The 20,658-nt window shown below is 42.5% G+C and overlaps 1 pseudogene across 1 annotated transcript in view; it reads left to right on the top strand.

The window, feature by feature from the left end:
- The window catches only part of LOC143774541 (uncharacterized), a 50,605-nt pseudogene that overhangs the window by 8,870 nt on the left and 21,077 nt on the right, over window positions 1–20,658 (top strand). The window contains exons 3-7 of the transcript XR_013215550.1: window positions 6,783–6,853; window positions 8,534–8,660; window positions 10,223–10,291; window positions 12,151–12,354; window positions 17,068–17,271. The product of XR_013215550.1 is annotated as an uncharacterized LOC143774541 (transcript). The remainder of the gene's footprint in view (window positions 1–6,782; window positions 6,854–8,533; window positions 8,661–10,222; window positions 10,292–12,150; window positions 12,355–17,067; window positions 17,272–20,658) is intronic.

Here is a 20,658-nt window from a genome sequence, read left to right as displayed (position 1 = left end):
TTTTAAGGCATTTGTATTACTTACTGTAAAGTCAAAAGTTTTTTAAATTCTAGACTGCCCATATGATGCTGTCATGTGTTTGGAAGCTTTTGATAGGTTTTTTGGTAACATGTGAGTTAATTAAAAACACGGCTATGGATGTATTTTAATGCACACCTGAAACACACTGCTTCTTTGTGTAGCATCATTTGAAAGTTTCAAGAAATCAGCCAATATATCAGGAAGGGAAATGTGGACGTGCACAAGTCTGGCTCATCCTTGGGTACAATTTCAAGATACCTGAAGGTGCCTCGTTAATCTGTATAAACTATTATAGGCAAGTACAAACAAGATGGGAATGTCTGACCATCATACCGCTCAGGAAGGAGAGGGGTTCTGTGTCCCAGAGATGAACGTGCATTGGTCTGACGTGCATATCAACCCAAGGACAAAAGCAAAAGAACTTGTGAAGATGATGGCGGCTATTGAAGCATGGCAAAAGTAAAAAAAAATAAAAAATATATAAAAGTTTAAATCACCCCCCTTTCGCCCCATTCAAAATAAAACAATAAAAAAAATAAAACCTACACATATTTGGTATCGCCGCGTTCAGAATCGCCCGATCTATCAATAAAAAAAAAGCATTAACCTGATCGCTAACTGGCGTAGCGAGAAAAAAATTCAAAACGCCAGAATTACGTTTTTTTGGTCGCCGCGACATTGCATTAAAATGCAATAATGGGCGATCAAAAGAACGTATCTGCACCAAAATGGTATCATTAAAAACGCCAGCTCAGCATGCAAAAAATAAGCCTTCAACCGACCCCAGATCATGAAAAATGGAGACGCTACGGGTATCGGAACATGGCGCAATTTTTTTTTTTTTTTAAGCTAAGTTTGGAATTTTTTTTCACCACTTAGATAAAAGAGAACCTAAACATGTTAGGTGTCTATGAACTCGTAATGGCCTGGAGAATCATAACGGCAGCTCACTTTTAGCATTTATTGAACCTAGCAAAAAAGCCAAGCAAAAAACAAGTGTGTGACTGCACTTTTTTTTGCAATTTCACCATACTTGGAATTTTTTTCCCGTTTTCTAGTACACGACGTGCTAAAACCAATGGTGTCGTTCAAAAATACAACTCGTTTTGCAAAAAATAAGCCCTCACATGGCCATATTGACGGAAAAATAAAAAAGTTATGGCTCTGGGAAGGAGGGGAGCAAAAAACGAACACGGAAAAACGGAAAATCCCAAGGTCATGAAGGGGTTAATTTTGATTTACATTGATAATTTTTATGTTTTATTGTTCTCAACGCATTCCACTATGTAATGAATGAATATTTGCAACTGGAATTTTAGTGTTTCCTTTATTTTTTGAGCAGTGTACATACATATATATAGCGTGGGAAATAAATATTGAACGCTTCACCAATTTTCTAAGTAAATATATTTTTTAAAGGAGCTATTGACATGAAATTATCAGCAGATGTTGGTAACAACCCATCCAATTCACATAGGTAAAGAAATCAAACCAAATATGTCCAGAAATGCATTTATGTGTAATAATGAGAAATGATAGATGAAAAAAGTATTGAATATGCTTACTTAAATGTATTTAATACGTCGTACAAAAGGGGGCGTATCCTAATGGCCATGTAGAGCAGACGCACGGAGCTACTCTCCCGCTCAGTATCCTCTTATATTACCTTCACCCATCCCGTGTCTTACCCCCTAATTGGGTCCTGCGGGTAGCGGCGTGAAATTCGGAGCCGGAGAAGACCCACAGCGAGAATCAGAAGTAGATAGATTGCGACAGTATATCATCCAAGCCACATTTGAAGTGAGTTTGAGGGGCCTATATGACAGAAAATACCCAAAAGTGACACCATTACAAAAAACTGCACCATTCAAGATGCTCAAAACCACATTCAATAAGTTTATTAACACTTCGTTAATGGAATGTGGAAGGAAAAAAATTAACATTTAACTTTTTCCCCTAAAAATGTTACTTTAGCGCCCAATTTTTCATTTTCACAACAGTAACCAGAGAAAATGCACTATAAAATATGTTGTGCAATTTCTTATGAGTACGCCAATGCCCCATATATGGTGGAAAACTACTGTTTTGGCGCACAGCAGGACTCAAAAGGGAAGGAGCGCCATTTGACTTCTGGAATAAAAAATTGCCTTGAATCAATAGCCAACGCCATGTCACATTTGGAGAGACCCTGGGGTGCCTAAACAGTGGAAACCCCCACAAATGACCCCATTTTGGAAATTGGACACCCCCCCCCCCCCCCCCCCCCGAGCACCTTAAACCCTCAGGAACTTCACAGAATTTTATAACGTTGAGCCTTGAAAATGAAAAAACTATTTTTTCCCACAAAAATGTTATTTTAGCTGCAAACTTTTTATTTTTACAAGGGTAGCAACAAAAAAATGGACCCCTATACTTTTCTTGCAATTTCTCCTGAGTACGCCGATACCACATACGTGGAGGAAAACTACTGTTTTGGCGCACAGCAAGGCTCGGAAGAGAAGGAACGCCATTTGACTTTTGGAATGCAAAATTGGCTTGAATCAATAGCCAAAGCCATGCCTCGTTTGGAGAGCCCCTGAGGTGCTTAAACACTGGAAATCCAGTACAATTTGTTATACAATTTCTCCTGAGTATATCAATACCCCATAAGTGGTCGAAAACTACTTTGAGGCACAGTGCAAAGCTGAAAAGGGAAAGACTGCCATATTACAGTGCAGATTTTGCTGCACTATACCTCTCAATGAATTCATCTAGGGGTGCAGTGATCATATTGACAGTCACAGAATTTTATACCATTGGGCAGTGAAGAAAAATAATTAATAAGTTTTACCAGAAAAAAATAGTTTTAGCTCCAGATTTTACGTTTTCACACTGGGAAATGGGTTAAAATGGTGCCAAAATGTGTCCCACAATTTCTGCTGAACGTGGCAATACCCCATATGTGGCTGTACAGTACTGCTTAGCCACACAGCGGGATTCGGGAGGGGTGTAGCACTATTTGACTCTTGAAGAACAAATTATTATAGAATAGTTTGAGAATTTCCATATACAGAGCCTCTAAATGCCAGAAGAGCAGAATCCCCCCTCAAGTGACCCCATTTTGGAAATTATACCCCTTTGGGAATTTATGTAGAGTTGTAGTGAAGATTTTGACTCCATAAGTATTTTCCAGAAACAAGAAGCAGTGGATGTTGCTGAGTGAAAATTGCAAACTGCCGTTGTAGTGACCAGTACATTGTAGTGACCAGTACGTTGTAGTGACCAGTACGTTGTAGTGACCAATATGTTGTAGTGACCAGTACGTTGTAGAGACCAGTACGTTGTAGTGACCAGTACGTTGTAGTGACCAATACGTTGTAGTGACCAATACGTTGTAGTGACGAATACGTTGTAGTGACCAGTACGTTGTAGTGACCAGTACGTTGTAGTGACCAGTACGTTATGTGCAGCTCATGCTTCTGGAGACATGCACCCCTAATTTAGGCAGGCTCTCATCGCTACAGAAATGCCAAATATGTGTTTTAGGCACACTGTGGGGCTCAGGAACGAGGGGGGCATTTCGATTTGGAAGTGCACAATTTGTTAGGATTTTTTTGGGGGGCCAGGAACCATAGCGCTTTTACAGAGCCTTTGTACTACTATGTATAATGTGGAAGTAAACCAAGAAAAATGGCCTAGAGAAATGGCGCTTCCATAAATGTATATAACCAATCAAAAGGACGAGGAAGCATATACCATAAAATAAGAAAATATTTTATTGAATTAAATTACAAAAATACATTAAAATAAGTAGGGACATAGTTGCAAAAAAAAAAGCTTGTAAGTTAATGCTCAATAAATGATAGCTTGAGCTTGTGTTATTACATTCAATCTGAATATTTGACCAAATGAATCACATTGGAAAGGTGTGAAAATACTTAGCATAAATTATAGTAGGCAAAATGCCTTACCCAAAATGCAAATGTGAGTAGTAATAAATAAATCTATAATGTGCAAAAAATGCTAATAAGTACTGGTCAATATAGCAGCAAGAAAATATAATAACGTGCACAGTCTATGCAGTAGAAAAAATGCTCTGCATAGATTATGGCAGGCAAGATCTCTTACCGAATGGTTATTTGTTACTACTCCATTTGAGCTGTGTGGTGGCTTGTTTTTTTGCGGGACAAGATGACCTTTTGATTGCTATCATTTTTATTTAGATTTGACTTTTTGATCGCGTTTTATTCTCCTTTTTCGTTTGGCTGCATGATAAAAGAAAGCAAAGGTTTTTTCTCTTTTTTTTTTTGCAATGTGGTCAACTAGTGTGGCAGTTTTATAGGTGGGTCGTTCTGATACCAAACGTGCACTTTTGTGATATTTCAGTTTTGCTTTAATAAATTAGCTATCTGATAGACATCTCTCCATTACTAACCCCAGGGCTGGATGTCAGCTGTGATTTTTGACAAATCACATCTGTCATCAACCGCAATTACCATTACCCCGATTGCTACTGCACCAGAGCAATTGGGAAGAACGAAGGCCAAGTGGCAGAATTGGTGCAACTAATGAGATTTGCCAATTCTTGGGCGACTGTGGGCTGCTATTTTTAGGCTGGGATTGACCCAATAACCAGGGACTTTCCCAGCCTGATAATTTAAGTCCACCGCTGTCTGCTTTACCTTGGCTGGTTACCAATAATAGGGGGATCCCACTTTGTTTCATTTATTAGGCTAAACACCATTTAATACCACATCAAATGCACTAAAAGGTGCAAGTTTATTATATGTAGGGGGCTTGTGACATATATCTATAGGACATCTATGTATTCTATCTATCTTATTACACCAAAGCTCCTATAGAAGTGGACAGAGCAAGGTTACACATTTCTAAGGGAGCAGTGGTGTAATGTGTGACCCTGCTCCATCCACTTCTATGGAAGCAGTGGTGTAATGCGTGACCCCGCTCCGTCCTCTTCTATGGGAGCAGTGATGTAATGTGTTGCCCTGCTCTATCTACTTCTATGGGAGTAGTAATACCATAGAAGTGGGCAGAGTGATGTCACCAGAAGCGTAGCTAGGGTTTTGGTTCGGGGTGTGGGGGCGCAAAACTTCTGAGTGGGCCCCTAACCAGGTAAACCTGATTACAAGTATGGTGGTGTGCCCTAATAGTAGATGTAGTCTCGAGAACCTCAGCTGTTGCTTAAAAAAAAATCTCGATACCAAGACCAGCACTGATATTACCACCATATAGTGGTAGATACCAGTGCTGCAGAACATATAAGAGATTACAGCACAGGTATGGGTAGGGACTTACAGCTGACATTCTTTCTGATGGAACCGTTCACTTTTGCGTTCACTGAACCAAACCATTTGATGGCCCCAACGCTGTATAATGGCCCCACATTAGCTGCCACACTAAATAGCCTCTATATAGTATAATGCACTCCCCTTAGACCTCTACACCATGTTCCAAATTATGATGCAAATGATATTTTTCTTGGATTTTCCTAAATGGTCGGTGCAAATGACAGTCAGTCTAATAAAAGTCATCACCCGTTAGATTATACATCGAATTTTATTGAAGAAACCTCCCAATGATAACAGTATAATCTCCAAAATGAATAAAAACTCAAAATGCACTGTTCCAAATTATTAGGCACAGTAGAATTTCTAAACATTTGATCTGTTTTAAAGAACTGAAAATGCTCATTTGTGGAATTTGCAGCATTAGGAGGTCACATTCACTGAACAAAAAAGCTATGTAACGCCAAAACATCCTAACAGGCCAAGTTACATGTTAACATAGGAACCCTTCTTTGATGTCACCTTCACAATTCTTGCATCCATTGAACTTGTGAGTTTTTGGAGAGTTTCTGCTTGTATTTCTTGGCATAAAGTCAGAATCGCCTCCCAGAGCAGCTGTTTTGATGTGATCGGCCTCCCACCCTCATAGATCCTTTGCTTGATGATACTCCAAAGGTTCTCTATAGGGTTGAGGTCAGGGGAAGATGGGGGCCACACCATGAGTTTATCTCCTTTTATGCCCATAGCAGCCAATGACTCGGAGGTATTCTTTGCAGCATGAGATGATACATTGTCAGCATGAAGATGATTTTGCTCCTGAAGGCACGTTTCTGCTTTTTATACCATGGAAGAAAGTTGTCAGTCAGAAACTCTATATACTTTGCAGAGGTCATTTTCACACCTCGGGGAAACTGTCTACTTGTCAGTATCACTTTGCAGTCACCAACAAAATGGCTCCTGACTGTGATCCTAAACGTCATCAGGGAGGACAACAGTGACATCACACACGTGACAAGACCCGCCCACATTTACAGCACTCGTAATGTGAGCTGGTTGTGCACTAGGTTTTCATGAAAAATTTCAGCAACTTTTCCCCCTAGTGTTTAAAAGTGGAAATACCAAACCTTTTAAAGTTATTTTTCATATTTAATTTAATTAAAAAGAAATTACAATATTTGAAAAAAAAATTAAAACATTAATACTTTACATTTTTTCAATTGTTGAAAAATGTTTATTTTTTTTCTGACACCTTCACTTTAAAGGTAATCTCTCAGTAGGATCAACCCTCCTTGACAGTCTATATGGGCATGCAGGTCACAGGAAGCTGAATAGACTGGTATCTGCAATCTGATGTTTTATTCCAGAGAAATCCATGTCTTTCTTAATATGTAAATGAGCTGTTACCTTTATAGTCAGCTGAATAGCATTAGCTTTTTCAATGCTTCTGGCCTTTGATGCTATTATGGCTTTTTCCAGATGCCGCGGCTGCATTATCTATGGGACTGATGTCTAAGCTGAAGCTACATATGGATTCTATGCTCCGAGAGGTAAGATGCTGTGCCGACTGCTGCCTCTGCCCACACAGGTGACCATCCTAAACCAGATGTTCTTCATAGTAACCGATTTAATTTATTAGGATGCAATACTACAGTCGTCGTACTCTAGAGACATCATCAGGGCAAAAAATAAGTCTGTCCCCTTTAAATAATAATAAGGGGCAGCACCATATGTTGTGTCAAGGCATATGAAGTTAATAGATGACTTCCTGAAAGCCTTTTCTAGAAATTACCATATCCATTAATATTAGAGTAATTTCCATCGGGACTGTGGATTGTTATGATCCTTAGTGGTTGAGGATCACAAATTACTCCAGCTAAGTAACAAACATAGGACAAGCTCTAGGGAGGTGGAAAACTGGACTGACCGCAAATCTGAACCTATCCAAACACACTAGAAGTAGCCGGTGAACGTGCCTAAAAATCCTAGACATCTCGAGCCAGCCTGAGGAACTAACTACCCCTAGAGAGAAAGAAAGACCTCTCTTGCGTCCAGAGAAATAATCCCCAAAGATATAGAAGCCCCCAACAAATAATAACGGTGAGGTAAGAGGAAGGCACATACACAGGGGTGAAAGCAGATTCAGCAAATGAGGCCCACTAATACTAGATAGCAGAAAATAGTAAAGGGGTCTGTGCGGTCAGTAAAAAACCCTTACAAAATATCCACACTGAGATTTCAAGAACCCCCGCACCAACTAACGGTGCGGGGGGAGAAACTCAGTCCCCTAGAGCAACCAGCAAGCGAGGAAATCACATTTTAGCAAGCTGGACAAGAAACATGATAAATGCTGATGATCAAAAAATAAACAAACAAAAACTTAGCTTGTCTTGGAGAGACTGGGAGCAAGGTAGTCACAAGGAATCTGAAGAGCACTGAATACATTGCTAGCCGGCAAGGAACTGAGTATCCAGGTGAGCTAAATAGGAAACCAACCAAGGATAACGAACCAGCTGATGCTGCCAACCTGCAGAAAGACAACACTACACAGTACCGCTTGTGACCACTAGAGGGAGCCCAAAAATAGAGTTCACAACAGTGGATCTTTAAGGAAAATCTATCTACAGATTTCACCACATTCATTATTAAATAGATCTCCTATTCCTAATAAGGTCGGTGTCAGAATGAGTCCAGGTGTATTCAGTCTCCGCCCACTGTGCCTGACTGACAGCTACTCAAACTCCACCCTCCAGCTTAACTGACAGCTGCAGCTTGTACAGAGCAGCCTGAGATCTCAGCAGCAGAGAGGAGGGACACTAAGAAACTGCCAATCAGGCTGGGGGGGGGGGCAGAAATTTAGTTTTACCTTTCAATGTACATTATACAGCCTTTCTAATATTGATTTTCAAAGTAGACGCACCATCCTCATGAGGTCTAAGAGATCTACTATGAAAGGGCATATCGGTCGCAAAGAATGTAGACGGGACAAGGGCCGTGCGGGTGTGGGGCCCGCCCATGCCAGCACCTATTTCAGCTGAAGGGTATTGCGGGGCGGAGACCCTCCAGCTCTCTGCAGTGCAGTAAACGCCGCTGACCAATCAGAGGCTGGATCTGATGTCGACATGCCCGTCATTAGCGGTGCATGGCAGAGATGACATATGCTGCCCATGGCCGGCACGCCAAACTTAGTAAAGGTTGTAGTCCTCCTTGTTTTTATCTTTATATCTTAGGTTCCGGTCAGGTTTGATGATGTGGCGGTGTACTTCTCGGCAGAGGAGTGGGAGAGCTTGGGAATGGTGGATAAGCTGATGTACATGGATGTCATGCTGGAGAATTACTACACCCTTTTTTCTCTTGGTAAGACACTATTGGTCAAAAGGAGAACTTTTATGGCTGCTATGGGCACAACCCTCCGCTTTCCCCTTTACACATATCAAGCCTTGTCGTCAGTCTGAGATCTGTTTGTGACGGGTGATACTGATCTGATAACTGGAGATATGGAGGTAGTAGCTAAAACTTTATACAAGGAGAAACGTGAGGTTCATCCCTGAAGACCCTAAATTATACCTCGCCTTCTACTTCTACCCCTACTGCAGTCTCAGAATTATTTGCTCCTTCATGACAATCGTCTTTAGTACTTAGTAGAGCCCTCTTGGCTGTTATGACCTGCTGCCAATGTGATGTGTAGCTAAACACCAGCTTCTGGCTGCGTTCTTGAGGAGTCTTAGCACATTCGTCATGGACAATGGTCTCTTAGTTCACAACTGTACACACCAGTTTTCTGTTTGGAAATGACAGTCAGTATTTTGTAATATGTTTACTACTTACACACATGAGTCTCTGCAGATCACACAGAGAAAGCCTGGTGTAAACTTTTCTGGGAGCGTTTGCTTTGTTCTTTTTTTTCTTCCTCATTATGCCTCCTGCTTATCTTTGAACTACATCATACAGATAAAAAAGTAACTTCCCCCAAAGATGAATCTCTTCTAACCACCTCGTTGGTTAGAGCAGAAATTATCATTAAATTTTACAAGCTTATGTCTCTGCAATGGAGATGAGAAATAAATAAAATTAAAAACTTCCAACTTGTTTTAAAATTTGTCCTGGTTTAGTCTGGATCGCGGCTAGAGTCACGATCTAGGACTCGTTTTAAAGGGAACCTGTCACCCCCAAAATCGAAGGTGAGCTAAGCCCACCGGCATCAGGGGCTTATCTACAGCATTCTGTAATGCTGTAGATAAGCCCCCAATGTATCCTAAAAGATGAGAAAAAGACATTAGATTATACTCACCTAGGGGCGGTCCGGGTCCGATCCGATGGGCGTCTCAGTGTGGGGCCTCCCGTCTTCATAGGATGACGTCCTCTTCTTGTATTCATGCTGTGGCTTCGGCACCGGCGTACTTTGTCTGTCCTGTTGAGGGCCGAGCAAAGTACTGCAGTGCGCAGGCGCTGGGCCTCTGACCTTTCCGGCGCCTGCGCACTTCAGTACTTTGCTCTGCCCTCAACAGGGCAGACGATGTACGCCGGTGCCGAAGCCACAGCATGAAGACAAGAAGAGGACGTCATCGTAAGAAGATGGGAGGCCCCGGACCGGACCTGAGACACCCATCGGACCGGACCGCAGCGGGACCGCCCCTGGGTGAGTATAATCTAACCTCTTTTTGTCATCTTTCAGGTTAAATCGTGGGCTTATCTACAGCATTCCAGAATGCTGTAGATAAGCCCCTGATGCCGGTGGGCTTAGCTCACTTTCGATTTTGGGGGTGACAGGTTCCCTTTAAGTCTGAGACCAAACTTTCCCAAAGCCCAGCATAGCCACAGGATACACTATTCGAGGTTAAGTCACTGAATCCTCTGAATTTCTCGATAAACTCATCTGTAACTTTCGGCATAAGATTATGTCCCATTCGCTTCCACAGGATTTGTCTTTGAAAAACCTGAAATCATCTCGATAATTGAAGAATTTCAAGACCATTACCATACAGCAGGTGAGAGTAGATGAGAAAGGAAATCTGGCATTCGAATCTTGTATATTCCTGAACTTCACAGGTTTAGTGTCTTTGTACCTTGTTCTCCATAATTTTTTCAGCCCCTTAACACAGATTCTTGTGTTTGCAATTTGCAAATAGTCTCAATATAGTAGTGATAAATGATGGGTGAACCCAAAAGGTAAAGTTCGGGGTCCGTACTGGACACCTAGTATCCGTGCACAGACCCCAAACACGGACTTCTCCCAAGAGAAGTCCGTGTTACTGTTCGGGTTCGGTAACCTGAATAAAGTTTGTTAAAGGGCTGCAGCACAGCCAATCAACAAGCTTTTCCTGTGTGGACACTTCTGGCCCCATCACAGCCATGTCAAGTATTGACATGGTTGTGATTGGCCAACAAACTGTGTAATAAAAAAAATATATAAAAAAAAGACATGGGGACTCCTCTATTTTTGATAACAAGCGCTGGTAAAGACGAAAGCTGTGGGCTGCAGCCCTCAGCTGTCAGCTTTATCTTGGCTGGTTATGAATAATAGAAAGGCCCCCACACGGTTTTTAAAATTCTATAAATAAATAATGTAAAAAAAAAAAACAGTGTGGGTCCCTTCATTTTTGATAACCAGCCAAGCTAAAGCAGACAGCTGGGGGCTGATATTCTCAGGCTGCGAATGTCCATGGATATTTGGCCCTTTCCAGCCTAAAAATAGCAGCCTGCAGCCTCCCCATAAAAGGTATATCCATTTTCCCTGGTGCGTTGGCAAGCAGGGTAATATTTTGGGGTTGATGTCCGCTTTCTGATGTCAGCTGACATCAAGCCCAGGGGTTAGTAATGGAGAGGTGTCCATCAGACACCCTCATTACTAACCCAGTAATAAAAAGTAATAAAGGCATACACAGAAAAAAAAGTCCTTTAATTGAACAAAACACTCCGTGACAATTACTTTATTTTTCCCATTTATTAACATAAAAATAAAAAAATTAATTACGGGAATCCTCACCTGTCTGCCATTAATCCATAATGTTGTGATGTGTGAGATGATGTGTGCCACGACGAACCCAAACTCTGCTACATCTCGTTGTATTACTGAGTGGTGGCATCATGTTAGCGCTCAGCCCAGCAATCGGGTCACACTGACCTTAGCGTGAGAATGTGGCTGCGTGTGACCGGCGGTAACCTTAATGAAGTTACCACCAGTCACATGCAGCCACGCTCTCATGCAGGGGTTTGGTAACTGAGACAGTTCTTGATTGAGCCATGTCTGTCCTGTGTCGTTTTAGTACATGCAGTTTCTCCTTTGACATAAGGTTGGGTTAAACCTAGAAATGTCATCACATTCTCTGGGTACCACCAGTGGTGTCGTCCACCTTCGGTTCATATTTTTCTTTTTTACATGTTTGTTTTTGAGTCCAAGATAAGGTTCATATTAACTTTATTAAAACCTCTTTATCAGGGTCAGAGCTATGGTGAAACTTTGACAAGCTCTGCATTTAACACTTGCGGATTTGGGGAAAATCTCCACCTTGTTTGGGTTTGGCCTTAGAGATTGTACGGAGTCCTCATGGCAAACATTTCATGGCTTGTGTCAACTTTTATTTAAAATATACAGAATTGCAGGTAGAGCCTAACTTCATGGCCGCTCTGCCCATTAGGTCCTACATGGTCTCACCTGCTCACCTCTTACAATTAACATTTAACCCTGTGCTACTTGCTTTGGGCCCGTTCCCTCATCACAAATGCTAGACAAATTGCACTTGGCTTGTAGACCTTCTTTGCCTACATGAAGATCCCACCATGATTGGCTGGATTTCAGCCTACAAAAAAACTAAGGTCGTGTATGAACCTTGTTTTGCTTTTGCAGATGTGCAGCCCGTCAGCGTGAAAGAGGAGCCGGAGTATCATTCAGAGACTGAAGCGTCCACTGGATATTGGACATCGGAGAGTTCTGTGGGCAGCAAATCGGGACGTCTGTCATGTGCGCAGATGTGCAAAAGAGTTCAGCAGCCGGTCTGTCACTCCGAAGCCCCTACAAAGCAAAATCTGGTAGATCAAAGCTTATATAATGGTAATAATGTTTTTTTTCACTCCATTCTTCATCCATTCATTATATATATTTCACAATAAATTTGTAAAATAAATAAAAGAAATATACCCATTATACACCAGCAACACCCCCAACCCTCCTCGGTAGAAAAATAGATAGATAATATATGTGTTTGGTGTCCTACAAACCTCTTGTCCCAAGAATACACATTCCAATCCAGTTGCTCCATGTATCTGAACATCTGGAGATTTCCTAATTTTCATAAATTTAATGGGTTGTCTTGTCATACGACTGGTGGGGGTCCAACACTTTGCACCCTCCATGGATCAGCTGCTATTAGCTTCGGTATTGGCGCCATTGAAGATAATAACAGCTGATCGAGGAGGGTGGTTTGTGTTGGACCCCCACCTTAGGATAGGGCATCAATATAATTGTAGTGGAAACCCCCTTTAAACCTTGAAGAAACTGTGTCACCAGGTTTTATGACCCAGTCTGAGAGGATAATATAGGGGCATGGACCCCGGTTCCAGCGATGTATTACTTACTGGGATGCTTTCTGTCATTTTGATAAAAGTCACAGTTTTACCAGCTGCAGATCTATCAGTTCTCTGAATGCTGAGCTCCGTATAACGTAACCCACACCCCTGATTGCAGCTTTCTGCCCATGCACAGCGTACACAGAAAGCTGCCAATCTGCTTTCGAAACTACTCAGGTCTCTTCATCAGGTTTAGTGAAGGAACCCTAAAGCTTGCTATTTGTTAGGCTTATAATGCCTATCTGAAAAGATGGTATCAGCCACTGATGACTCTCAAATGTTAATATTTCCCTATCTACTGGCCAACACGGTATAAAGATATATTTTTCCTTGATGATGAACACAAAATTTGGCAAATATTTAATTTTATATATCCAACACCCTTTCCTGCTATCTGGAATAATTTTCCAGAAGACAAAATAATTCCCCTCAACCTGTTTCACAATTTGGAGGTTGGTCTGTATCTCACCTGCGTCCTACATGTATGGTATTAGTGTTCCCTTTCCATGAATACAGTTGTGCCCAAAAGTTTTCATACCCCGGCAGAATTTTTGCTTTCTTGGCCTTTTGTCAGAGAATATGAATGATAACACCAAAACTTTTTCCCCACTCATGGTTAGTGGTTGGGTGAAGCCATTTATTGTCAAACTACTGTGTTTGTTCTTTTTAAATCATAATGACAACCCAAAACATCTAAATGTCCCTAATCAAAAGTTTACACACCCCTTTTCTTAATACCGTGTATTGCCCGCTCTTACATCAATGACAGCTTGAAGTCTTTTGTGGTAGTTGTGGATGAGGTTCTTTATTTTCTCAGATGGTAAAGCTTCCCACTCTTCTTGGCAAAAAGCCTCCAGTTCCTGTAAATTCTGGGACTGTCTAGCATGAACTGCGCGCTTGAGATCTCCCCAGAGTGGCTCAATTATATTGAGGTCAGGAGACTGAGATGGCCACTCCAGAACCTTCACTTTGTTCTGCTGTAGCAAATGACAGGATTGACTTGGCCTTGTGTTTTGAATTATTGTCGTGTTGAAACATCCAAGTACGTCCCATGCACAGCTTCCAGGCTGATAAGTGCAAATTTGCTTCCAGTATTTGCTGGTGATCTTTTTAATCATAGACCTGAGACATAGACAAGGGGGCATCCTCTACATCTGGAGGAAAGAAGGTTTAAGCATAATAACAGACGCAGATTCTTTACTGTAGGAGCAGTGAGACTTTGGAACTCTCTGCCATATGATGTTGTAATGAGTGATTCATTACTAAAATTTACAGTAGGAATGGTGTTCCTTTCATCATAGGCCTTGTTGACCTCTCTCGAAATGTAACATTTATGGCTGTGGCCAAAAAGTTCAATTTTGGTCTCATCACTCCAAATTACCTTGTTTCAGAAGTTTTGAGGCTTGTCTCTGTGCTGTTTTTGGTACTGTAGGCGAGATACTTTGTGGCATTTGCGCAGTAATGGCTTTCTTCAGGCGACTTGACCATGCAGCCAGTTTTTCTTCAAGTGCCTCCTTATTGTGCATCTTGAAACAGCCACACCGCTAGTTTTCAGAGAGTCCAGTATTTCAGCTTATGTTATTTGTGGGTTTTTCTTTGCATCCCAAACAATTTTCCTGGCAGTTGTGGATGACATTTTTGTTGGTCTACCTGACCATGGTTTTGTTTTCACAGAGCCCCTGATTTTCCATTTGTTAATTACAGTTTGAACGCTGCTGACTGGCATTATCAATTCTTTGGATATATTTTTGTATCCCTTTCCTGTTTTATACAGTTCAACTACCTTTTTACAGTAGATCCGCTGACAATTCTTTTGCTTTCCCCATGATTCACAGTCCAGAAATGTCAGTGGCTGGATGAAAGATGCAAGAGTCTGTCTGGATCCCAGAAACTCACTCAGCGTTTATGCACACACACTTATTACAAGCAAACAGGTCACAGGTGAGGATGTTGCCTTTAGTAGCCATTCAAACCCATTTGTGTCAACTTTTGTGCATGTTATCAGGCCAAAATCACCAGGGTATGTAAACTTTTAATCAGGGTTATTTGAATATTTTGGGTTGTCGTCATGATTTAAAAAAAGAAAACACAGTTGTTTTGACAATAAATGGCTTCACCCAACCACTAACCATGAGTGGAGAAAAAGTTTTGGTGTTATCATTCATATTCTCTGAAAAAAGGCCATGAAAGCAAAAATTCTGCCGGGGTATGTAACCTTTTGAGCACAACTGTATGTACCAATATATACTCCCCTTCAAGCCCCTAAGATCTGATGTGATTTTTCAGGAATACTTTCCAGATTGAACACTGATGCACAGTGGCCAGTCTGCCTCTGAAACCCCTAGCTTAAACACTTACTCTTGTGCTTCAGAATATACTGCCCCTCACTCTTCTCTAGAGTTAGAGCCCCTTTCCCTCGTCACCCTGTGGAGACAAGGGGGTCAGTGGGCACTCTTGTTCGCTAGCCGAAACCACATGGACTGTGGCTCATCCCACCGAACTCCTGCTCTCCTTTTACCGTGGGCAACATACTACTCAGACAACACAGTGTGAGGGTAAAACAGTGTGGCAATACTTTATTGAACCACAAAATGGGCAAATAACATATAGAACATTCCCAGGAAAATACCCAAGATGTTGAAAAATTACAGAGTCTCACCCTTCCACTGACTAGCTGGGATAAGAGCACCTGTTACTTTAGAGCTTCCAGGTCCGACTACCCCAACCTGTGGTACGCACAGAGAGGAGATGACAACAAGTGTAGGAGCTGACAGTCCATTGAGTAACAAGGACAGGTGACCGGAGGGTCGCAACCTGGCTTCTCCGAACATCTCCATGGAGTCAGGTGACCGGTGCATCCCAATCTTGGCTTTCCCAAACATATCCATAGGGTTCAGGTGACCGGTGGGTCCAAATCCTGACTACTTCAAATGTATCCATAGGTTCAGTGATGGTCAATGGAGCAGATCTGTATTCTTTCAGCCAGGGCTGTGGTTCCCTATGCTGACATCCTGTATAATGCAAATTTGTGTCCCTCATGATGGAGCCATGATGTCTTGGCTGCTGTCTTGTCAAAGAGTCTCTGGTTCTTTGGATCTCTGGATGTTTGGATGTATGGGTGTATATTGTTACAGAGGCATATCCTTTTTATAGTTTACAGCTGTTCTTCAAGCCATTATTCACAGGTCAATGGGAAGGGGTGATGGGATTAACTCGCATTGTTTGATTATTTAGTTTATTCTTCAATGTTTGCAAGTTAACAAACGGCATGGCCTGGTATAATGTGTAATCAACATATCAGCAAATATCATTGTTCAGTGACACTGCATCCCTGTTTTGCAAAGGTAACAGTACAATAAACTGTAGGAGCTGATATATGAGGTAAATAACAACCATTCATCAATTTACACATAACAATTTAATCTACAAGGAGTGTCAACATTCCAGACTCTTGACCAACCGAAGAAAGAAACACATAAATCCAAAAGTCAACATATAGTGTAGGGTATTGCACTCACTCAGCAGTGGTTGAGGTAGGCACAGGAAGCAGTGTCATTAAAATGTCCAGGCAGGTTTATTAGAACTGCATAAACCGCCCAGCATAAACAAACAAAAGACAGCATTTTCTGGCACAAAGGGAAAAAACAGAAAATAAGCAGTCCATTTAGTAGTGCGGGTTCATCCGCTCCTTCAGCAAACACACTGGAGGCCTCCACACCTTCAGTCACAGACACTGAATGAGACACTTTGTCTCCATTTTATCTGCCAAACCATGCCCCCGGGGTAGAGATATGTGAGCAGTCATTCCCACCCATCCCTTTTGACTGCTCATAAAACCCAGCCCGGATACGCAATATTAACTCTCTCAGCACTATAAGTGCTGGAGTTTGCTTTCCTGGGCTTACAGCACTGAAGCTACCATCCTCGATGATACATATCTCCCCTCAAGGGCCTGTCCGATGGCCATCTTACAATAGATAACAACAGTCTATTCCTCCTGGCTAACTGAAAATAGACGCCTGGCTAATTAAGATAAAACGATGTGCTGTCACACAGCCATTATAGGAAAAGCGTGTACTCTGCTCTTAGACCTTTTATTGCCTACTTGATAATCCCACTGTGGCTGTTCAGATCTCTACTGATCGGTGTCTTATATGCAACAAAGGTCACCTATGAATCTTGTATTCCTCTGTTGCAGATATACAGTCATTCACAGTGAAAGAGGAACCGGAGTATTATTCAGGGACCGATGTGTCTATGAGATATTGGACGGAGGAAAGTTCTGTGTTGTGCCAACAGAAGCTTTTGGTACGATCGCAAAGTTGCAATGGACTTGAGCAGCCGGTCTATCATGCAGAAGACTTTACAAGGCAAGACCTTGTAGACCGAAGTTTTTATAATAGTAAGAAAGCATTTTTTGAGACTTCCGGGGGCGGAGCCATCTAAGATGGCCGCGTTTTAGTAGTGCTCCCTGATAGTGCGAGACTCTATCCAAAGCCATCCCTGATTTCAGCCTTTATTTGCGGGCTGATTATATGGGATACGATTCCCCTTGAGAAGGGGATCACAGGGATAGGCATATTTTCCAGCCCGGGAGTCCCTGCCTTTCATTGTCCTCACCAGAGGAGGAGACCTAACCTGTGGCCTGAAGGGAGACCACGAGGCGCTGAGCCACGCTGCAGAGACCCTGACTGCATCGCAGGGAGGGCTAGAAGATACCTGGCCAGAGGACGGGATTTGTGTCTCCGTGAGGCTCCGGCTCGGGCTGCGGCTGAAGGGTGACGAGGAGAGCTGAGGAGAGACGGCGCTTCTTTGGAGTGACGATCGGGAGTTGGAAGACGTGCGGCGGTTGCTCCTGATCATTATACTTACCGGTCGGATCTGGTCAGCCCTGGTCGAATCTCGTGGAGCGGTGCACCTGGCGGGCGAGCTGGAGGTGGGAGTTCCGGTCCGGTCTGGCGGCTTTGGAGCATCGTGGTTGCGGTGTGGGGGCACCTTCCCGCCATATTAGGCCTAGATTGGAGCTGGATTGCCGGACCTCTGAGTTGGCAGCCAATAACAATGGAGGGGAAGTGGCTGCTGGGGAGGAGGTGAGCGGAGCTGTCTGGTGTGTCAGGCGAGATATTGTGGCCCCAGCGACTGAATAATCCCCTGGGTTTGCAGGGCCCTTGCTGGTTATAGGCAGTGTGGCCCTCAGACCCCACTGTTGTGGCTGAGACCTTGCCTTAGTGTGAAGTGCATTCCCCTGGAATCTTCCCTGGTGAGAAGACAAGGACTTCCTTGATATTGGGAAGCACAGGCAGAGTCAATTCTATTTCTATTTTTATTATATTTACTCATTTATTTTTTATTTTTCTTTTCTTTTTCTCCTCAAATTTTTCTGGTTATAATTTTTCTTCCCTCATAATTCCTTTTTTTTTTTTTTGGTGACTCAGCGGAGCGGGGCTTTGAAGGGAAGAGAGAGAAAGGAACAAACTTTTTATACCCCGTTATATGGCAGTTTAGGAGGAACAGCAGGAGGTTATTGACTGTTAGTTCATAATTAATTTTGCCTTTTCCTCCTTCTTTCTATGGACATTGCTTGGAGCCACATTCTTGAGATTTTCAACCAAATAACGCCACCTAGTGGTGCTACAATATTTTGGTCATCATATTGCACAAAATTATTGTACCTAATGTTTATTTTTCCTTCTTCTTTTGGTTATAACGTACATACTTATTAATATTTGCTATTTTGCTCATAGTTATTCTTTATATGCCGTTTTATCATTTGCATAATTGTCATTTTTGCTGTGGTCTCTTACTTTCACGGATCTTGGACCTTAATCTCACAAGCCTAGGTGATAGTGAGGACGGAGAATAGTGGGTCCAAACTTAAAGCATATTACTGAGGCCTTGGGTGGAGGGGAGGCCTTTGTGCTACTACGTCATGGAAAAATATTTGGATAAATCACAGACTCCCTCACAGAAAGGGACCACATCTAGACGCACTAAACAAAAGAATAAGAGTAGAACGGAGGGTGGATCTTCAGCTGGAGGGTCTCTGGATCGGTTGTGGCCGGGGGAGGGGTCGCAGGACTCCTCTGACTCACAGCTCTCACATGAACCTCACACTGCTACGGCTCAAGCAGTATCAAAAATTCTTCTTCCATATTTTGACAAAAAATTTGAAACTTGGAATAAGGCCCTAGAGGCAACAGTGACTGCTGTGTCGGCTAATACATCTCGGATTACCGAAGCTGAGCAGCGGATTAGTGATATGGAAGACACTGCAGTGAATACCCAAACCACGGTGGAGGCACAAAAGATTCTCATTGGTTCTTTGTTAGATAAGGTGGAGGACCTGGAGAATCGTAGTAGGAGATCTAACCTCCGGTTCATTGGTATTCCTGAGAGCTGCAAGGGAGCGGATCTTATTCGGTTCTTAACGGTTGATCTGATGGAGGCCCTTCAGCTGGAGCCTAGTTCTTCTAGACAAATTGAGAGGGCACATCGGGTGGGACCAGAGAGGAGAGAGTCTGGTGCGAGACCTCGCCCGGTTATTACTAAATACTTCCATTATCATGACAAGGAGAGAGTTCTGGCAGCAGCCAGAAATCTTAGAGATGTCACTATCCAAGGGTCAAAGATCCTGGTGTTTCAGGATTTCTCAGCAGTTGTTTCTCGGCGTAGAAAGGAGTTTGGTCCGGTTTGTCGGTTTCTCATTGATCAAGGGGTTCGTTTTGCTCTGGCTTATCCGGCTAGGCTCCGAGTAACACTGGGTACGGAGACAAAGTTGTTTGATGACCCTAAGATTGCTTTGGATCAGCTGAGAAGGGACCTTGCTCCCCCAGACACTTGAAAACACATTTTAACAACTAGGGTGAAACTGGATACGAAACTAATAGATCCTTCTTTAATTAAGTCAAAATGACATGGAATATGAGATATATAGTGATATTGACTATACTGTGGTTAAAATTAATTTTGTATAAAAATAAGAATCTGGTTGTTGTATTTTTGTATAAGTGTATTGTTGCTAATGATGTCACACACCTATCTACTTCAGAGGGTAGCGGAGCAGCTGGGACTCCGAGACCCTGTGTGCTCTTATACTTTGAAAAGGCTCTGCCTCTATGCCACTTCTATCCACCATGATGACAACTTCGTATAAGCCTGACCGAAAAGAGACAGGTAATCCTTTAAAAATCTTATCATGGAATGTTGCGGGTCTCAACTCGCCGGTTAAACGACGTCGTGTACTTCAGGCACTGAAACGAGCTAAGCCTGATGTTATGTTTCTACAAGAAACCCATTGGTCACATAAGGATATATTACATTTGAAAGATAACTGGTTGGGCCAGACTTATGCTACCACATACTCTTCAAAAAAGCGGGGAGTGGCCATAGTCTTTGCTAGACATTTGCGTGTGACTCCGGGGGACGTGGTGACTGACCCTCAGAGTAGGTTCCTTCTCATGAAAGTGACTATTGAAGATACCCCTTACTCGTTGTTAAACATCTATGCCCCTAATGTTGATAATGCCCCCTTTTTTGCATCTGTCTCCCAGATGATTTTAACAATGGACTTGCCTAACTTGGTGGTGGGGGGTGACTTTAATGCAGTGCTAGATCCGCAATTAGATAGGTCTGCGATCTTGCCCACTCCCTACTTCGGATCGGGACCTGGTTTGACTAACCTCATGCGTGACACTCCTGTAGTAGATATATGGCGAGTATTACATCCGACGGAAAGGGACTACACTTGCATTTCCAAGGCACATAAGTCCCTCTCACGTATAGACATGTT

Source organism: Ranitomeya variabilis, chromosome 5, assembly GCF_051348905.1.
Source record: "Ranitomeya variabilis isolate aRanVar5 chromosome 5, aRanVar5.hap1, whole genome shotgun sequence".
Classification (NCBI taxonomy): domain Eukaryota; kingdom Metazoa; phylum Chordata; class Amphibia; order Anura; family Dendrobatidae; genus Ranitomeya; species Ranitomeya variabilis.
This window is presented reverse-complemented; position numbering and strand designations above follow the sequence as displayed.